The sequence below is a fragment of the Rhinolophus sinicus genome, linkage group LG04 (assembly GCF_036562045.2).
Source record: "Rhinolophus sinicus isolate RSC01 linkage group LG04, ASM3656204v1, whole genome shotgun sequence".
NCBI lineage: Eukaryota > Metazoa > Chordata > Mammalia > Chiroptera > Rhinolophidae > Rhinolophus > Rhinolophus sinicus.
In genome coordinates this window covers 21,231,431-21,253,424 of record NC_133754.1, presented here as the reverse complement: position 1 = coordinate 21,253,424, position 21,994 = coordinate 21,231,431, and the positions used below count along the sequence as shown (strand labels likewise).

General features: G+C 33.9%; 1 pseudogene; it reads left to right on the top strand.

Moving 5' to 3' along the window:
* Positions 1-3,791: 3,791 nt before the first annotated feature.
* Positions 3,792-7,890, top strand: LOC109458353 (flotillin-1; annotated as a pseudogene).
* The last annotated feature ends 14,104 nt before the right edge of the window (positions 7,891-21,994 follow it).

Below are 21,994 nucleotides of genomic sequence, written 5' to 3'. Positions count from 1 at the left end.
GGATAGCTTATCTCTGCTCCATGATGTGCAGTGCCCGAGAGGGAAGACTCCAAGACTAGAGACTGAATCATTCAAAGTCTCACTAATTCATGTTTCTAAAGGAAGATGCTGGCTGACAGCGGGGGAAACCTCATTTACTTATCCTCTGGGTCTGTTCACCTGGAATCTCCATGTTGACTTCATCACAGTATGATGGTTAGGTTCCAAGGACAAGCACAGATCCTTAAGTGAGGTAGATAGAAACTATATCCTTTTTATGACTTATTCTCAATAAGTATATAGTATTCCTTTTGCCATACTCTAGGTGTCTGAACTATCCATAGGGCCAACTCAGATTCAATAAAAGGAAATGCAGACCCCACCTCTCAGTGAAAGGAGGATCAGTAACAGCAGAGGTAGAACATGTGAGATGGGGGGGGGGGGAGAGAGAGAAACAGAGAGACATGACTAGGGTGTTATGGAAATCAGTGAAGTCTCAAACACAGGTAATTGGATCCAAGAATGTGAAGAGAGAGAGGAAATACAGAAAGCCAATATTTGAAATGATAATGGACATGTATTTCCAAAATCTAATTGAAAGATACTGGAAGAAAAGGATTAATAGCTAATAGCTAGTTTGATAGCCTTTCCTCTAGTACTAGGGATACCTAAGAATTTGATTTTTTATTAAATCCACCTTGCAGCATTAACTCAAAGAAGTATTAGGGAGTGGATTGTATCGGATCAATGATAAATGACAATCCAGTCCAGAGCTACATACTGAACTAAGCATCTGTATCTCATTGTCTACATAGTTTATCAAGTAATGCATAACTAGATACGATAAAATGCAGCTGCACTAGAGAATAGATATTAGTTATGTATCCCTTGAGAATTTGTAACTAACCTTGAGGGAATATTATGACCAGCTAAGGGTAATCACTGAAGAGAAACCATGGCATTTTTTAGCTGACCTCTATCTCAAACGATCATGTTCATCTCTCTTGTTTGCACACATCTAGACTGCAGAATACCTGGCCTTTGGAATTGGCGATTAGAAATCATAGATTTTGACTATGCTGTGTTGATTCTCTCACCATCAGAAGAAAAGAACATCTTCCCTTAGCTTTTAGGTAAATACACCTGCTATAAAGAGAAACCTGTTTTTTTCCTCATCAATCTGATTGCTAATCCAAACCCACGGCCACTGCTGTATAAAAAGCAGAGTGTGCATTGCAGGATAGATTGAAAAAAGGGGAGGGGGCAAAAAAGTAGGAAATGACTATGAAATATTATTTTCTGGTTCCTGCCAATCCCTTAAGTGATAACACATCTCCTGATCTAGGAAGGCAAAGTAAAGAAAACTAAACAAAGAAAAAGTTGAGACATATTTGAAACTGTGGCAAGAAGAATAGTGCCTTTCCTTTCAATTGCCATGACTTAATTTCCTAAATCCATATACACATTACCTTATGTGGGAAAAGAACCTGCTGATATGGTTAAGGAACTTGAGATTTTCCTGGATTATCTGAGAGGGCACAATGTAATCATAAGGGTGCTTATAAGAGAAAAGCAAAAGTGTCAGAGTCAGAAAGAAATATGATGATTAAAGCAGAGGTCAATTAGAGTGAAGTGGCCTCCAGAAACTGGAAAAGGGACATAAATGAGTTCTCCCCTAGAGCTTCCAGAAGAAATACAATTGTACCAACACCTTGATTTTCGCCCCATAAGACCTATTTTAGTCTTCTAACCTCAAAACTGTAAGATAATAAAATTATATTATTTCCAGCCATTACATTTGTGGTAATTTGTTACAATAATAACAACAGCTATACCAGCAACATAAGATAGAATACACAATGATGAGTAACGAGACAAGTCAAACAATATGTCTCTGATCTAACCAATGGTAGAACCCATATTCTGGGTGGGTAGCCAACACTCCAGGTATGGACCCTTTATTCAACCCTACCGCTAAAAGGGCAAGGGACCACACTAGATCCTGGGCCAACTGGCTCCCATGCAAATATTGTCTTTAATTGTATTAACAATGTTTGAGTCATTCAAAAGAATGATTGACACAAAAATAATGATAATGAAAATAAGCCACAGCTCAACTGAGTGGCAATGCATGATTTACTCAATAATAGTAATTAAAAAGGAGAAGATTTGTGTGATTGCTGTAAGAAGGTAGAGGCTTCTGGGTCGGATGAAATATTGCCATCTGGATGGAGGAAAACCAACCCCTTCATACTGTCTTGGATACCTTTATATGTAATAATGTAAAAGAAGATTTAAAAAGATTTTTTTTTTTAAACAACAAGATATTAGACTAGGATAAACTCAGTCTTTCAAAGTGGTAGTAGTAGTAGAGGATAACTGAGCTGAGGGTTAGTGTCCTTTCATCAATCTCCAGCGGGCTTCCAAGACTGTATGCTATAGCGAAAGCTAAATAGCCTGGGGTGGAAAATAAAGCTTTTGGGGGGAATAAATATTGATGCATAATATACTGGAAGACAAGGACACATAAAGAGATTACTAAAATTAAATATGGAAGATTAAACTCATACCATGGCTGTAGTCACCAGTATTATGATGAAATTATCGATTACCTTGTACCATGGTATTGTACCTGGTATAATAGTATCACCTACCAGAATGCATAATTAAAATGAATGAGACTATACATGGGAGCAGTTTACCATTGATGACTTATAGTTGGATTTTGGGCAAGTCTGAATTTTGTTTTACTGTTCTGCTAAATAGCAACTTTTCAAAGTTTTGAAACCTGAAATTGTGTTTTCAGTGAAAGAATGGCAGAAGGTGGCAAAGGAGACTCAAGACATCTCAACTCGTAAGACTCCCTGAAGTCCTCTAAGAGAATAAGATGATTTCTGGAAAGTAAATGCTCACTTTTTATGGCTTGAATTAAGTAGTTCCTTTAATAGCATCTGCTGCCAGGCATGATGATAGGTTGAAGTATAAATCTGACTGTTAGTCTGTCAAGTTGACTAAGTTTTCTTTCACGTTCTATTTCAATTTTGAAGAAAGCCAAGCAAGTACATATCCTTTCATTTTTCTTTTCTCTTCTCTCCTTTTCTTTTTTTTTTTGGTGGAACAACTGAAGAGTGCATTCATTGTTCTTCCGATAGGTCTCTGAATTTACAGGGTACTTTTATAACCTGATGAGATGGTGTTTAGGCTTGATTACTGTGATATTATGATTTATAGTAAGAAATACATGTATTTGGTCTTCATCCCAGTTCCTAGCACAGAACTCCTATAACCCTCGGAATGTCCCGTGTTGAAGGCTGGACATGTGTCTTTGTTATGCTAATGCTGTGGAAAGCCTCTAAGGACTGGATGTCAGTAGAGCTAACCATGTGATCAGAGCATTGGAACTTTCAGTCCTGCCGCCCTGACATCCAAGGAGTGAAGGGAGAAAGGGACTGGAGACTGAGTTCAATCACCAACAGACAATGATTTAATCAATCATGCCTATACAAACCCAAAATGACAGGGTTCAGGGATCTTACTTGTTGGTGAACAAGTGGATATTCAGGGAGAGTAGCATGCTTGGAGAGGGCATGGGAACTCCACACTCTTTCCCCATACCTTGTCCTACGAATCCCTTCCATCTGACTGTTCCTGCACTACATCCTTTCATAATAAATTGGTAATCTAGAAAGTAAAATGTTTCTCTGAGATCTGTGAGCCACTCTAGCAAATTAATCAAACCTGAGGATGGGGTCAGGGAAACCTGTGATATATAACCAGTCAGTCAGAAGTATAGGTAATAGTCTAGGCTTATGATGGACATCGAAGTTGGAGAGCAATCTTGTGGGCCTGAACCCTGTGGATCTGGAGAAGGAGTTTATCGGCTAAGATGGATGATGTGGATGGCCCATGGTCAACCAAGGGCAGCATCAGAAGAGTGGCAGATTGCATTTTGCAAAAATTATTTCTGTCTCTCTCTCTTTTTCTATGTTTATGTTTTGTTTTGGATATTTTCAAATGATCTATCTTATAATCCAGTTCACAACTTATTTATTTATTTATTTATTTATTTATTTATTTATTTAGCTGTATATAATCTACAGTTAAATTCATTTCAGTATTCTTAATTTCATATATTCTAGGATATCTTGATTTTTTTAAAATTTATTTTATACATACCAATTCACTGCAAAAGCCCCTATGCATTTCCTATTTTTTCCCATAATTTTCTGTATATTCTGGAACATATTAATCAGAATCATTTTAAGCCCTTGTTTTGGTAACCCTAATAGTTGGATCACATGTGGGTATAATTCTATTTTTTTTCTTTGATTTGTAGTCAAGTGGTCCAGTGTGTGTGTGTGTGTGTGTGTGTGTGTGTGCACGTTCAGCAAAGTTTGGCAATGCTAAACATTTTGTGAAAATAATTTTGAATCTCCAGATGATATTATCTTCCTTTGGTAATGATTAGCCTTTCTTTCTTCTAGGCAAATGGAGTGGTGCCTATTCCCATTAATTGTAGACTGGCTTGAGTTGAGGCTGTATTGCAATTTCTGTATATCTAGGTTTACTTTTGATTCACCTTTGAGTTTCCAGAGTTTTCAACTATAATCTTCTTTTGTATTATGTATCTATTGTTTTAATGGTTTTTGAACTCTGATATTTGCTGAGTGACACCTTCAACGATGTCCTGTTTGCTTGTTAGAGTACTGTTGCTAATGATTTTCGTCATGAATTTCAGGCAAGTTCAGTATTTAGCTAATGTATTATTAAGAGGGAAACTGGTTATGCATTTGAAGTCATGCATCTGCCCCATAAATTCTCCTGGCATCTTTGTTGAGTCACAGTGCTACGCACTGGGTATAAACTTTGTTCTTTTCTTTTTTTTATTTTTGAGGGTAAAGGGGATCAAATATATGGTGATAAAAAGAGAACTGATTCTGGGTGGTGAACACACAATACAATATATAGGTGATGTATTATAGAATTGTACACTTGAAACCTATGTAATTTTACTAATCATTGTAACCCCAATAAATTTAATTTAAAAAAATAAGTTGTTCTTCTTATTAAAAAGTCTTAGTTCCAGCAATAAATCCCCTAATTAGCACTACTTAATTAGTTTTTTTTTTAATTTTTCTGTTACTCGCAATCAGAAATAATTCAATTTAACTAATCTAAAATTTTTCCTTTTTTTTTTTCTTTTTTAATTCAGTCAAGGAATTTTACTTATGATAGTTCAACATATTACTGCTCACTCTAGTGAATTAAATACTTTTATTCTTCAGTTGAGGTGCTAAATTATATTATTATATATTTGGACATTTCATGTGTTAGATAAATTGCCACATTTTTGGTCTCCTTTGAGTTTAATATATGAGAAGAACCTTGCACAATAGCAATGATCTGTTCCTTTTTCTTCTCCTGTACCTTTATATAAAGTAATTACACACTCCATAATGAAAAACTAGAGAAAGCCGCAGTTTCTGACAATATAAAACAATAGTAAATTTGAACAGGCCAGGACAGACTATTAATTGATGATCTTTATAATTAGTTTTTGTATATAATTAGCACAACTTCATTAAAGCCTGGAGTAAATTACTCCAATCTAAAAAAAGTAGAAATCAGAAATTACATGATTAGCCAATGAGAGAAGAATATTCTTCTTTTAAGTTTATTGATTTCATGTATAGAGGCTATGCTATATAGCTTAGAAATAGGACTTGAGATCTAATTCGTATAAAATGTTTTTCTCTGGTTTTTAACTGGCTGTGATCTTTGGGGCCTAGAAATTTTTCATTGGAACAAGTTAACTGGGAAGACATCAGCAGATGTCTTACATTAAATTTTTAATGCAAAATTTGTGTCCACTAACTACATTAATAAATACATAGTTTTTATTTATTTATTACATTATCTACTGAACTGGCTTAGAGTACCAAAACAAACAAACACACACACACACAATGAATAGGTATTGAAATTCTAGAAAGGAATACTAAGCAGAAATATGTAATCAAGTTTCATACACATATATTTACTAATGGAACAGACAGCCATCTATAGTAATTAATTACAGTGATAAAATTGTTTAAGGGCATTTATGCAAACCAGGAAATATAAAGTGTATCACTATATTATGATTTCCCTGGTCCATATAATCTGAATGTCTATTGATTAAATAACCTGATCATTTAATAATCGTTGTTTTTGCCTTTTTACTGACACTGAAAATATCCATATATTATTTTTCCCTGAAAAAAGACGACATTAATTTAATATCCACCCACAAAATCAGCCAGAACAGAATTCAGGCAAACAAAATTTATCTCCCTATGATAATATTATGCTCATAATTTCGAGTAGCCCAAGGCCACTTTTCTATAACAGGCTAAAATAAACCATTCTAACAATTTCCAAATTAGCCTACAAATCAACTTTTAACATAAAACCTGCCATAATAATGGATCAGATAATAACCCTCATTGGGACTTTTGTATGCCCCACTTTCAGTCAGAACACGTGACCAAACTTTTCCTGTTGCAAGGAAGTCACTGTGATTTTAATCAGGGGCCAAAATATCGCAATGCTGGGCTGTAGCTCAGTTCTAACCTGATATGATTTACTTCCCTAAGAACCTGGACATTTGGCCCTGTGGTTATTAGATGTGGTCCAGCTGGGAAAGCATTTTAATTACTCACTGTCTGATTACACTTCCTTTCTTGGTGATAAAAAATGAGTAACAACAACATTAATGATAATAAGAGTAATAATAATAATGCAATATTGGTTACCTTAGGAAAAATAATTAAAAGTGTTTTTCGATGTTGTCCTGATGATTTACACAGTAAGAGACTAAAGACAAAATGCATTAGAAAGAATGAATATTTTGGCAAAAATAACAAAAAAAAAATAGCAATATGGAATTATTAATTAAGAAGCAAATGCTAAAAGAAAAGAAAAGAAGCTCTCTTTATTTAATATGACTTTTAGGTAAAACGTGTCTGTGAGTAATGTTTTTTAAATGGAAATTTTATACATATATATATATAATTTTATGCATATATATGTATATGTATATATATATATATATATATATATATATATATAGTTAGGGGAATTTATATTTTACAATCAAATTATTTTTGGCAGTCTCTAAATACTGGAAACTCAGTTGTGTAATTGAAACACTTTTCTGTTACACGCTTTCACTAGAAAATAACCACATAAAAACCAACAAAACCATAAACAAAGAAAAACTATCTCAGCTCAAGTCCAAAAAAACATTTAGATTGGGGAAGTGGAGGTCAAGAGGTATGCTAGGATCTGATATTCCAAAGCCAAGCAGGTGTCTGTTCAGTACCTGAGAGAGATCTAGATGGCCAAGGTGCAGAGGGACCAAGAGCTGAAGAAGGCCACGTGTGACATCCAGGTCAACACTTAACGAGCACAGGCTGACCTGGCCTATCAGTTTTAGGAGATGAAGGAGCAGTGGGTACAGGTGGAGGTGATGGAGTGGGCCCAGCAAATGGCAGTGCAGGAGCAGGAGATCGCCCACTGAGAGAAGGAGATGGAGGCCAGAATTTGGAAGCCCTTGGAGGCTGAGCGCTACAGGTTGGAGGGCCTAGGCCACACTGAGAAGCCCCCACTGATTATGCAGGCAAAGGCAGAAGCTGAGTTTGTGTGGATGCATGAAGAGGTTGAGGCCTTTGCTCCAGTGGCTGGAGTCCCGGGCTGAGACAGAGCAGATCACCAAGAAGGCATAAGCATTTCAGCTGTACCAGAGGTACTCCCCTGGACGTGCTGCTAGAGAAGCGGCCCCAAGGGTCAGACAATATCAGTGGTCCCTTGACCCTGGTCAATAAGATCACACTGGAGTCCAGTGCAAGTAGGGTCATGGGGGGCGGCTGACGTGAGGGGGAAGGGAAGGACTGGACAATCTGAGCTCTCATTATTTGCAACTAATACAGAGATATGCAATCTCATTCAGTAATATAGAATAAACGAGGGGAAAAAAGCATTTGAGGCTGGTCAACATAATGAAAATGGACTCTTTTGGAAGGAATGACCTGCCCCCTTTGTGTCTTATTTTGAAAGCGTTGGTGTGAGATTAGGCTTACTTTTCCAATAAAGAATTGAAGATGAACATATAATTCCTCCTTGTCCTGGGATTAAGGTCACAGGCAAATGGTGCTTCTAACTAAGAGTTTAAACCTAGAGGAAATAACTCAAACACAGAAGGACAATTTAGAAAGACAGTTTAGAATTCAGGAATAGAGCCGTACTTCCAAAAGGCGCAGTAACAGTGACCAGTGGTAGCAACAATATCTAGCAACAGCAACAACAAACAATGAGAAAATGAGATTTGTTTTTCTGGTAGTGTTGTTGATGGTGGTGGTGGTGGTAGTGGTGGTGGTGGCGGCGGTGGTGGTGTGTGTGTGTGTGTGTGTGTGTGTGTGTGTGTGTGTGTCTTACCTAAATGTGGTTGCCAGACAAAATATACGATGAACAGTTAAACTTGAATTTCAGGTAAACAACAAATACTAATTTTAATAAGGATGTCCCGAATTTTGCATGGGACATACACTACATTTTCTGTTGTTATTTAACTGAATTTACAATTTAACTAAGCACCCTGTATTTTTAGTCACTACATTTGTGATCCATCCAGTAGCCTTATAGTAAATATACTTTTACATTGGTGTTAACACTAGTTCCCAACAGAGAAGAAAAAAAAAAAAGAAAAGGTCCCTGGGCTGCCTCCAGTTCTCCAGTTTGCCCCCAAATAAATACCACAGTCTGTAGTAGTCAGAAACTGTTGGTAAATTGAAACTATTGGCAACTTTTCAGAATCTTCTTTTTCATGATATTCATTAGAACATTACCTCCAGTCAAAGGATTCACTCTGGGGCTGATAAAACCTGTTCCAATGACCTCATTGTCCTCTGAGGAACTTCCAGGGCCTTCTGGTTGTGTGGTTAATCCAGGTGTGAAAATGGAAGAGGGTGTGAGTATCCATGTAGTGTTCAGTCCTGGGGATGGGGTGCAGGACAGGGCCTGGAATCTGTCCCTTCCTGAGGGAGTACAGAGACCAGAGTGAGCTCGAACAGCTGGGCGAGTCAGCACATTGAGGTAAGCAGCTTCTTTAATTTGATTTTGAAAAGCTTTGATATGAAGAGACTCAGTACCACGAAGAGGAGCGCTGCAGGTAATAGATACTAGTTTGTTCATTTTAATTAGAGATAGTGAGAAGATTAGCGAGGACCCTCCTACATGTTAGGTTGAGGAAGCCAACACTTGCTAAGCATGTGCAAAATACTTTTTTTTAAATGGCAATGTTGTTTAATATTGAAATCAAAGGATTTTGCATTCGGGAACTGAACAAGAAATCTTCAAATATTGAAGTGCGTTGGCTACTTTTGAGGCTTGGGTAGAAGAAACTTTGCACATGTGACAATGGTGGTACAAAGAGAACTTGTGTGAATAAAAGGGAAAAGAGAAGAAGATGACACTGATAAGAGAGGTTTTGTCTCCCTACAACTAGATATTATATTTGAGCAAATAACCTAGAACCTAACAGTTTTAGCAAGTTGATTTCTCATTACCAATGTAACATTCATAGGGGAAAACAGACGAGGGCCAGAGACTGAAAAGAATAATATGAAGTACAGAGACTCCCGATCCTCCCTCAAATATCTTCTCTGCGTTTTCCTTTAACAAATCTGCCTGACAATAGGTGCAGTGACCCCACGTGGGAGGGTACAGCTGCAATGGAACATGAAAGCAAAGCATAAATTAACCACATGGATGCTGCTTTGATCTCCCTTTAGGCAGATGGACAGATAATGTTAAAAACATGCAAGCTGCAAGAGTAGACTATGGAATCAGATGGCTCAGGATTAAAACCTCCCTTGCCAACCTTTTTGTCCTGTGACACAAATATGCTCACTAATTTTATTACAGATTCACTTTCCTGAATGCTAAAATGTCAAGAATAAATGTGTCAATCATAATTTTACATGACTCATTAAATGTATTTAGCCTGGGACAATTAAATGTATTTTTATATCAAAACAATTTGCTTGTATAAATGAAGAAAATATTAGCTATCTCTATTCACTTCAAAATATATGTCAAAAGATAATATTCTGCACATCACTGTTTTGTAATTTATTTTTTTAGATTTGCTTAATGGACAAATCTATTGTCAATTTTTGTAAAGTAATATATGAAATTAAAAGTATGTGTATTCTGTAACTTTAGATACATTGTATCATATATTTCACTTAGGCAAAGTTTAAGTAAAGTTTTTAATTAGGTAAATATCATGTCTTTCAGAAAAACAATTATGCCAATAATTTAGTAAATGTACATGAAATGAATAACTTCTTTGAAAAAAATGTAACATACAAAACTTGACAAAAGTTGTATAGTATACATTCAAAAATATATATAAAATTAAACATCTTCCCAGAAAAATGACTCCAACAGCGTTAATTTTGTTTTCTAAGCATTTAAGGAAGACATAATGACTCGTACTTTTTTATGATAGCAGTTAGAGAAAACAAAGTCCAAACTTGTTTAATGTGGCCAACAAAATTTTAATATAGAAACTCAACAAGGACACAATAGAGAGACCAGAAATATAGTCACATAAATATAGTCAACTGATCTTTGAAAAATGAGCGAAGGAAATACAATGAAAAAATATAGTCTCTTCAACAAACAGTGTTGGAAAACTAGACACTCACGTGCAACAAAAAGATAAAAAAAGAGTCCAGACACAGACTTTATACCTGTCACAAAAAATAACTCAAATAGGATCATAATGTAAATGAAAAATGCAAAACTGTAAAACTCCTAGAATTTCATAGGAGAAACCATAAATAACTTTAGGTATGGTGATGACTGTTTAGATCTAACAACAAAGGTAGATCCAAAGGTATAAAATAAAAATAATAAAAATAAGCTGGACTTTATTTAAATTAAAAATTTCTGCTCTTTAAGAGACAATGTAAGAGTATTAGAAGATAAGCCACATACTGGGAGAAAATATTTGCAAAAGACACATCTTATAAAAAAAAGAAAAGAAAGAAACTGTTATCTAAAACATACAAAGAACTCTTAAAACTCAACAATAAGAAAACAAAACAAAAATGATTTAAAAATGGACCAAAACAGATACCTCGCCAGGGAAGATACACAGAAAGCAAATAAGCATATGAAAAGATGCTCCATATCACATGCCATCAGGGAAATGAAAATTAAGATGATGACCTAACACTGCACACTTATCAGAAAGGACAAAATCCAGAACCCTGACAACACCAAATGCTGGTGAGTATGCAGAGCTATAGGAACTCTCATTCATTGCTAATGGGGATGCAAATGATACAGCCACTTTGGAAGACAGTTTAGTGGTTTCTTAAAAAAACTAAACACATTATTTCCATTTGATTCAGCAAGTGTGTCCCTTTGTACTTACCAAAAAGAGTTTAAAATTTATGTCCATATAAAAATCTGCCAGTGGATGTTTATAGCAGCTTTGTTCGTAATTGCCAAAACTTGGAAGCAGCCAAGAAGTCCTTCAGTAAGTGAATGGATAAATAAAGTGGTACATCTAGACAGTGGATTATTATTTAGTGCTAAAACTAAATGAGCTATTAAGCCATGAGAAGATATGGAGGAAATTTCAAAGCATATTATTAAGTGAAAAAAGTCATTCTGAAAAGACTACATAATGTATAATTTAGAATATATACCATTTTTGAAAAGGTAAAATTATGGAGACTGCAAGATCAGTGGTTTCCAGGGAGGGAGTGGTGGGATGAATGGGCAGGCAGAACACAGAGAACTTTTAGGGAAGTGGAAATAGTCTGTATGATACCATAATGATGGATTCGTGCCATTATAGTTTTTTTCCAAATCTGTAGAATGCACAACACCAAGAGTGAACTGTAATGTAAACTATGATTATAGTATGTCAATATAGGTTCATCAGTTATAACAAATATATCACTATGGTGCCTAATGTCGACAAAGGGAGTGTCTATGAATGTGTGACGGCAGAGGATATATGGGAAATTCCTGCATCTTCCTCTCAATTTTGCTGTGAACATAAAACTGCTCTCAGAAAACAAAATAATGAAAAAACATACAAACAAAAACTCAACAAGAACATTACAAGAAATTAAATTTACAGGCTAATAATTTCATATAATCACAAAGACATTAAAATGGAAAGTGGTTTAATTTTGAAAATCAATCAATATAATTCATTACATTCATAGACAAGGAGGAGTTTCTATGATCATCTGAATAGATACAGATTCTCCATCCTTGAGAAAAAGAGCAACAGCATAAAAATAGAAGGGGGCTCTCGTCATATGTTAAAGAATACATACCAAAATATTCTAGTATACATAATGGTAAATTATTGATAGTTTCATCCTAACAGTGAAAGACAAAGATATTCACTGTCACCATTAATATTCAACATTGTAATGGAAGTTCAAGAGGGTACAACATCTGATGTTTAAGGATTGGAAGAGTAAAACTGTCATCTCACATATTAATGTACAAAATTTAAAAGAATTTACAGACAAAAAGATGTAACTAATAAATGAATGTAGCAAGGTCACTAAATGCAAGGTGTTTATTAAAACAAGAAATTAAATTTCTGTGTCAGACAATGGAATTTATAGACAATAAGTTTAAAATAAGTCACTTTAACAACATGACTAATTTAACAGAACATATTTAAGGAGTGAGTTTATTTAAAATATACAATGCATCTTCACAGAAATCTCTGAAACATTGAAAGAAACTTAAGATATAAATAAAGAAGAGATAGCCCAGGGTATTTTACTGGAAAATTCAATATTGTAAATATGTCAACTCACTGCAAAATTGATCTAGGATTCTATGTAATCCTAGTAAAATGTCATCAGGTTTATTTCTTTTCTTTTCTTTTTCTTTTTTAGAAACAGGTTTTTAAGTTTGAAAATTATTATGTAAAATCAAATGGCCAAAAGTGTTCAAGAGAACCTTAAGAACAGAGCTAGAACATATAATCTTATGTATTAGGTTGGTGTAAAAGTAATTGCAGTTTTTGCAATTATTTTTAACCTTTTAAACCACCATTACTTTTGCATGAACCTAATACATAGATGTCTTCTAAAATGGATGTGAATCAAGAGAAAAGTACAGTTTGCTCATTTTCAACAATAGTTCCAGTTAAAATAATGAAAAGATCAACAATAGAATGCATAAAATATTGTTGTATATACATATAACCCAGTACTGCACATTAAATATCATGGAAAAATAACCTATAACCAAACTCAAGCTACACACAAAAAATCAGAGGAAACTGACCAAAAATGCACTGCCAAAGGAACAGGCACAGAGGATTTCATACTACTGTATAAGATCCTATTCACTCAATACAAAGAGAAAAAAAAAAAAAAAGAAACAGTGAAAACTGTACGTATAGTAGTGTTATAATTTAATATGGGATTAAATTATACCAAAAAGCAAGATACTTATTTTCATAAGTCACCACTTTTCAGTATATGCTATGTTTATATAAATATGTTAATATAGCTGCATACAAAACATGACAATACGTACAAATGCAAGTGTGTGTGTGTGTGTGTGTGTGTGCATCAAGTCCATCCTTCTATATTTCATATATCCAATATTGGCACTAATATCTTTTCTGTTACTTGTGCTGGAAAATAAGTAATCATATTTCATTCTCAGTGATCACATTGGAAACAATCACAACTCTTGTCTCCTTTGATATAGAAAAATTGTATTTTCTCCTGCTCTTATCTTTTATGCTTCAGGTCCTCAGAGGATTCTTTTTAAACCTCATTTTGTCAAAAGAGCTCCCCAGCAGATCTTAATGCTTCCTTTTTATTGACAGTAATTGAAGAGTAGAACATCTCACAGTGATGCACAATCATGGTATCAGCATGAGAATTCGGTCTTGTTTGGCATATGAGTCAGGATAAGCTAGTTATGCTGAAGTTATAACCTGCCCCCACCCCTAATCTTAGTGATGCATCACAACACGTTTTATTTTCCTGTGCTACATATCCAGCTCTGAACAGGAGGGTCTGCTTATTTTCTTAAGTCAGGGATTCAAACAGAGAATGCATATCTTGACAGGGTTTTGCACAAACTCTGTAACAGGAAAGATGTAGTTGTTATAGGGAATGATGCACTGGCTCTCAGCAGCTTCTAAACAGTGCCAGAGGTTACTTCCACTAACACTCCAATGGCCAGGCAAGTAACATGGTTACATCTGTCTTTAAGGTATGTGGGAAGTGAAATCTTGTGTATATACAAGAAGGAACTCCAAAATATTTGTAGGAATACTAATTATGACAATATGCAGACTTCTTAAAATTTGGAACTATGAATAAGGATGTTAGGTCTTAGAATTTCCAAAAACATATGCATAGTATTCTTTTTGAACATGTTTTAAAGAGTGCATACATTTGATCATATTCTTTTTAAAGGGTGTTGAGCACTTCACATAAACTTTTTAAAATATATCTTTTAAGGGCTCATAACCATGATAAACAATTTGCTTTTCTCTAGGTACCATTATGTTTTATCTAACAGTTTACCACAAACATAGAGTATTGAATTCTTAAAATTTATCTTCTTAAGTTATTATCATATTAAAGAAATAAAAAGGTTGAGAATGTTGTGTTGTAAAATTACTTGATGGAGTCATTTGAATTGACACAGTAACATGTTCAATTATTAAAATGATAACTTCCAGAGCCATTTGCAATAGTAAAATACTGCCTTATATGAAGATTTCTTATCCTTTTTACTCTTCTAGATAATTAAAAAAAAACATTATATCATGATTTTCTCCACATTATCGTATCGAACAAATACAGTGTATATACATGTCCACTTGTCTGTATATATGATTTATTGTGTATTGTATTTTGTTAACGCAGAATAGCTAAGTAAGGTTTTCAACGATACTTAAATCCTAAATTCCTCATTGAATTACATACAAGTCCCCTATAGTACCCACTATGAGAATCAGAAAGGATAGATACAAATGAAAACAAATGGATAGTTTCCTGGAGTTCATTGATTTTCCAGGGTTGGCTGTTGTTGATAAAAAGCTTTTAGTTTTAGTTTCTTTGCCTCTTTCTCTTATGTCCCAGGTGTTAGAGAGACTTTTATTTTCTTTCTCATTGTAAATTTGCCTCAAGTTCTTATCTATCTATAGCCTCTTGGTTGTTTGCTATGGATTCTGCTAGCCTAACTTTATAAACCTTTTATACTGAATGGGGATTTGGTACTAGAAATGCTTTTGAGACTGAGGTCCTTATCGGTACTCACCTAGTTCAGCTTTAAAATGCTATGTGATCCTGTTATTATTATCTCCTTATATCTAATCATGTTCTAGCATCCATCTCATTTTATTTAGGATAAGTCTATTTCAGCTAATTTTTCTTTCACATTCATGGACACCTCTGAGATGAACTATTAATCTGTATTATTATTGTCCTGAAAAGTACAATAATCTGTATGATTATTGTCCTGAAAAGTACAATATCAACCTTATATTTCAAGACTTTCCTTTTTTGTACTTTAAAATGTCTGAATGGAAAATCATTCATTCAGATTTGAGCTGTAAGAGCTAATACAATACTCAAAAGAAAGCAAAAATGCACGTAACTATATAAACAAAACAACAATGTGCATAATATTAAATAACAGTTAATAAGGCCAAACTCTTTCCAAAGTGGTTTTAAAATTTTATATTTTCACTAGCAATGTATGATTGTCTCAGCTGAACACTTTTCTCACTAATATTTGATATTGTCAATCATTTTAGTTTAGGCATTCTAAGATGTGTAAAGTAGGATCTCATTTTGGTTTTTTAATTGAATTCCTTTAATGATTAAAGTTTGGCATTAAAGGAAAGGAGAAAATAGATTACACGATTTTCTGAAGAAATAAAATGTGCCATTTGAAAATTGATTAGATTAAAATTGTTCAAATTTTGGAAGCCAGAGACTGGAGAAAACACCACTATTTTAGCTATGAAGCAGAGAAAATTCAACATTGGTTACATGTTTTTCATTATAAGTAATTTTGATTAAACTCACGCAAACCATCGACTAAGGATCAAACACTCATGTTAACACTCACCTCAATAATTTTTATTAGTTTTCAGAGTGTTTTTGGACAATATTCAGTACTTAATGCTTTCAATTTCTATTGAATGCAATATATGATGCAGATAAAATGTATAAATAAAACTAGATGGTGAAAAACAATGTGCTTGAAAAGTATACTTTGCTTTTAAAAATATTTTCAAACATTTTTCTCCCCAAAGTATCGTAAATAATATAGGGTATGGAACAGTGGGAAAACTAGAGGTTGCTATCTTGTTATAAAAAATTGGTTTCAAATTTCCATTCTTCCACGTCCTTTTTAGCTGTGTGATCTTGAAAAGGCAGAGTAGCTTCTCTGATCTTAAGTTTCTGGTGTGTGAAACAAAGTCAACAATCTATAACTAGGTAGCCCTGAGGCTTAAAAGGGAAATGGATAGCAAGTGCCTCTAGACTCTCTGCTACATAGTGTAGCTCTATTAATACACACAGGTATGTACATGCAAATGTTTCTGTGCATGCATGCACACACACACACACACACACACACACACAACCCTACTCATCTGCACAATTTAGCTCCATTTTTTTAAGTTGCTCTTTCAAATGGATTATTTCTGTCTTCGCCTCAGAGAAGAAGAGAAACAGGTTTATCCACAGAAACACACAAACAAAAAAATAGATATATAGCTGTATTTTTTTATTGGCAAATATTTTATATGTTTTCCATATATTTGCTTATTTTTAGGTAAGTTTCCCATATTCACTCACAAAATTTAGGAAACAATACTGAGTTAAATTATCATTTAGGAAATAATATCTGAGTTAAATTATTATTTCCCTGAGATATCTTGTTAAAAAACTTACTGTATATTTTGAGTTACATTTCAGTATTTTTGTTTGTCAAAAGTTTTCATTTTCTCATAATAGTATCAAATAAGACAATACAATACCGCATTTCCAAATGTTGTGAAATTATACTAGAGATGAGAGTGCAATGATCTTTTACAAAACCAAACATAAATTTAATAAAAATGTGTATGATGCCTGTTGATGTCTGACTGTCTAATTACCTCAAAATTATGATGAGGGGCTAATATCCAAAATATATAAGGAACTCAACAACAACAACAACAACAACAACAAAATCCTATTAAAAAATGGGCAGAGCACCTGAAGAGACATTTATTCAAAGAGGACAAACAAATAGCCAACAGACATATGAAAAAATGCTCAGCATCACTAATCATCAGAGAAATGCAAATAAAACCCACAATGAGCTATCACCTCACACAAGTTAGAATGTCTATCATCAACAAGACAAATAGTAACAAGTGATGGAGAGGCTGTGGAGAAAAAGGAACCCTCATACACTGTTGGTGGGAATGCAGACTGGTGCAGCCGTTATGGAAGGCAGTGTGGAGGTTCCTCAAAAAATTACGAATAGAATTACCATATGACCCAGCAATCCCTCTCCTGGGTATCTACCCAGGAAAAACTGAAAATATTTATTTGTAAAGATATATGTGCTCCGATGTTCATTGAAGCTTTATTTACAGTGGCCAAGACATGGAAACAACCAACGTGTTTTTCAATAGATGATTGGATAAAGAAGATGTGATATATATATATATATATATATATATATATATATATATATATATATATATGTTTGGATATATATATATATATGTTATATCACATACTATTGTGATACTATTCTGCCATAAGAAAAGATGAAGTAGTGCCATTTGCGACAACATGGATAAATGTTGAGATTATTATGCTAGTAGAAACAAGTCAGACAGAAAAAGTGAAGAACCATATGATTTCACTGATATGTGGTATATAAAACTGAAAACAACAAAAGAACAAGAAAAACAAAGGAAGAAACAAAAACCTGTAGACACACACAATAGTTTAGTGATTACCAGAGGGTAGCAGGGGAAGAAGGAGGTAAATGAGGGTAGAAGAGATCAAATATACGGTGATGGAAGAACTGACTCCGGGTGGTGAGCACCCCATGTGATATACAGATGATGCAATACAGAATTGTACACCTGGAATCTATGTAACTTTACTAACAATTGTCACCCCAATAAACTTTAATTTAAAAAAAATATGATTAAAAAGTTCTTCCTCAGCCTTATTTTAGTGCACAATATAGAATACTAGGAAAATTTTGTCATACTCTTATGGAGAAAGGGAAGCGTAGTAAAATTTGGTAACAGCTGCTAAGATGTCTATCTTAAAACAAAATCAATGGGAAGAAACATTTACTTTCAAAATAAATGAATGCACAGGAAAACTATCCCTTATATGCTGTTTATTTAAAAAAAAATCCACTAAGCAATTCTCAAATTATGTATCCACACTGAGTTATTATACCATTTGACATCTTCCTTAGCTCATTTTCTATCACACTATTGCAATATATTTTATTATTTTTATTTTTTGTTTTTTTAGCATTATTATCTTTTTTTAGTTTCTCTGAACTCTGGCATGTTGTTACTATATTAAACCCAAATTCTAGGCCTAATGTAATCTTTTTAGCATATTAATTTCATTGGCATTCTTTTATTAAGTTTTCTTTCTTGTCGTTTTTCAATAAAAGTGAGATGGTAAATAAGCAGCTGGAGTTGCAATAATCTTAGATGCCTTGAGAAGAATGATGCTGATTTATAGGAGAAACACTGAGAGGTGCAATTCAGAGTAAGTGATTTTCCATATGCCTAAATAATACTCGTTACACTATGTGTTTTGAAATGATGTAACTATAGGGAGAATTCAGAAACATATTAGCACAATAACTTCATGTCACATTAACATACACTCAATCTGTAAAATATTTAGTAGTTCTCTAGCAAATCAGAGAACACCTGTCTGTATAGAACATAGCTTTTTGCTGCCTTTCATAAAGTGTATATTCATTTTAGTTTCCCTTCCCTGTATAGGAATTGCAGTGAATATATTTAAACTTAAAGGTCACTCTCCTTGGGGTGTGGAATGTAAAGAACATTGATTCTACTCATTTTACATGCACACCTAGAAAATAATTTGTTGTTTTGCATGTTTAATTCCCAAAGTGATACAATTGAACTTGGATAGAAAATTCGTATCTTGGAAACTAATAAATGGTAGGGTCACTAAAAATTTCAACATAGGAATCTATCTCACAATATTTCTAATATTTGGAAAAATATTACAGTAAAGGTAGTCTATAAATTGAAAATGCAATAAGTAAATGTGTGATAACACATAATATATATAAATGAATGAATATATTTGTATATATATATACATAGTGTAACATATCAAATTATACATACTGATGTATATACAGTGCCAAAAAAATGTATGCACTATACATGCACACAAAAAATGATGTTTCCATGTTTTAAGAAAGGAAAACTGTATTAAAACTGCAATACTCAATATATACTGATAACGAAAGATGAATACTAGTCACATTTGACTTCTGCAATTACAAGAGATGCTCAAAGTGGTTACCATCAGCAGCCAGACACTTCTGATTACGCAAACTACTGCTTGAGCAAGGTTGACCAAAGTGTCCACTTGTATACGTTATTTGGCACCCCAGGATATATATATAACATTTCAGTGAGGGAATGGTTGGTCTACTGTGGCAAGTGATGAAAACGGACTGTAGCAATAAGGTATAAGTTAGTTGGCAATAAGAATTTCATGTTATGTGCTCTTGGTGAGAGAAATCTGATTATAATGTTAGGAATAAATAAAAATTAGATACTGAAGATGGAAAAGGGGAGTGGTTACATACAGTGTCTATTGTCTCTCTGAGGTGGGAAAGAGAGTGATTCAGTTGATAGAGCAATGAGGGAAAAATGTCGAGAGCAATATTATGATGGGGTGGCTGATAATCAGAAAACTCATGAGGGATTTTATTCCTAGAATCAAATGCAAGAATTTGTTTTAGATAAGAGTCAAATGCCTGAAATGAGAGAGAAGGAAGATAAGGACAAGATGCAAATGCATTTACCACCAGTCCCTAAGGTAAGTAAATTAAGGTTTCCATATGCTTTATGCCCTGTACCAATTCTCTGTATCACTTGGAATTGTGTCTTACTATTATATGTGCCCATAATTTTTATTTATACATTGAATGTTAACTTTCAAAGCAGATTTCTGTTATTTATTCTGTATCTAACACCTAGTAGAGGACATGAACAACAAAAGATTTTACTTAAAGAATAAAGATGATGGACATGAGTGGAACATCATAGAAATTAAGCTAAAAGTCACCAAGAGAAGCAATGACACAACATTCTAAGATGTAGATTCAGCATCTACTCACTGTCTTGAAGGAGTTTAAATAATTATAGCAAGGAGGAGGGGTTCACACATATCACATGCATACACGAGCACCTAATTTTCCCATTATACCTGTTTCAACAGGTGTATTGGAGAGTCACTACTGAGAGACATTTGTACCAGACTCAGAGAGAGTAGTAACTGATTTAAGTAATAAAAGTGAATGGAGAAAAGAGGTAACATGGTAACTGTCAAGAAAATGACAAGAATGTTGTGATCTCGTTCACATAGAGAGAAATGTGTGGCTCAGATAGAGTAGAATGTTAGCAGCAGCTGTGAGCCCACAAACTTGTTGAATTTTAAGATGTGAATTCCAGCATGGGCATAGGAAAGATTTATGATTCAGAAAGACAAATTCAGTCTGATAGTGTTGGGAGCCAAGGCAGCATTGACAAAGAGGAAGAAGAAAAAAAGCAGCCTGAAGTTGTATAAATGGTTTAATCCTGGCCATTTAAAAAATTCTGCAAAACAGTCAAATTCTAGGAAAACAGAGAAAATGAATAGAAAAATAAGCACAAACTATGTATCCACATGTCCACTTGCAAAAAAAAAAATACATATTCAAATTTTGTTCATGTGTTTCACACAAAGAACATCTCTGGGAGTTTGGTATTTATTTAAATCTATCCTTTTTTTTTTCTTTTCTTTTTTTTTTTCATTTAAACATATTTGCATTTAAATTATATTATTTCCCAATATTTAAAGGGCACTATAACTGGTGCTAGCTTCACGTTTCAGTTTCAGGAGTGCCAGGTAATATGACACCTGGCTACACTTTGTTACAGTCATTACCTGAGGGAATTAATGAAAACCTGCACAGATGGAGATGGTCCTAATGGGAGACTGATCCAACAGGGAATGGAGTAGAGTGTTATAAATACTGGAATGATTTAATAAACATGATTGATTGTCTGTCTGCACAGTAATCTACCTACTCTCTCAAACAAACCCCAGGTAACCATGTAACTGCATTTTAGTGTCTTAGAAACATTTTGCTTACATTTGTAGATTTCCTTTAGGTTCAACATGCTACTATTGATGCAAACACTAAACTTAGATGGATTAATATAAATCAGTTTCTTTGAGAAGATACAAATAACAAGGAAGAAAGTCAAACAGATGAATATGATCAATAAACCACTATGTAGAGATTCTTAAGACTCTGAAATGTGGGGTTGTATTATCAAGTTCTTCGGGAGTAAGTGGAGATTATTAAATAGATCTTGGAACATATTTTTAGAATTATTGTATTTTTAGTCAGAGTTTGGCTCCAAATCATTTTGGCTACTGACTAAAATGAAATCAAACTTTAAAACATATTACTTGTTCCTATTGAAAATGTTATTTTGTTGTTATTTGCATATATGTAGTGAATGGTGAGCATGATTCCAACATGAGGCATTAGGAAGATAATTCAGGAAGACAAATTGTAACACCATTAGTTTCCAAATGAAACTAATAACACTGCAGGATCGATACACTTTAGGAACATTATGTAACATGTACAA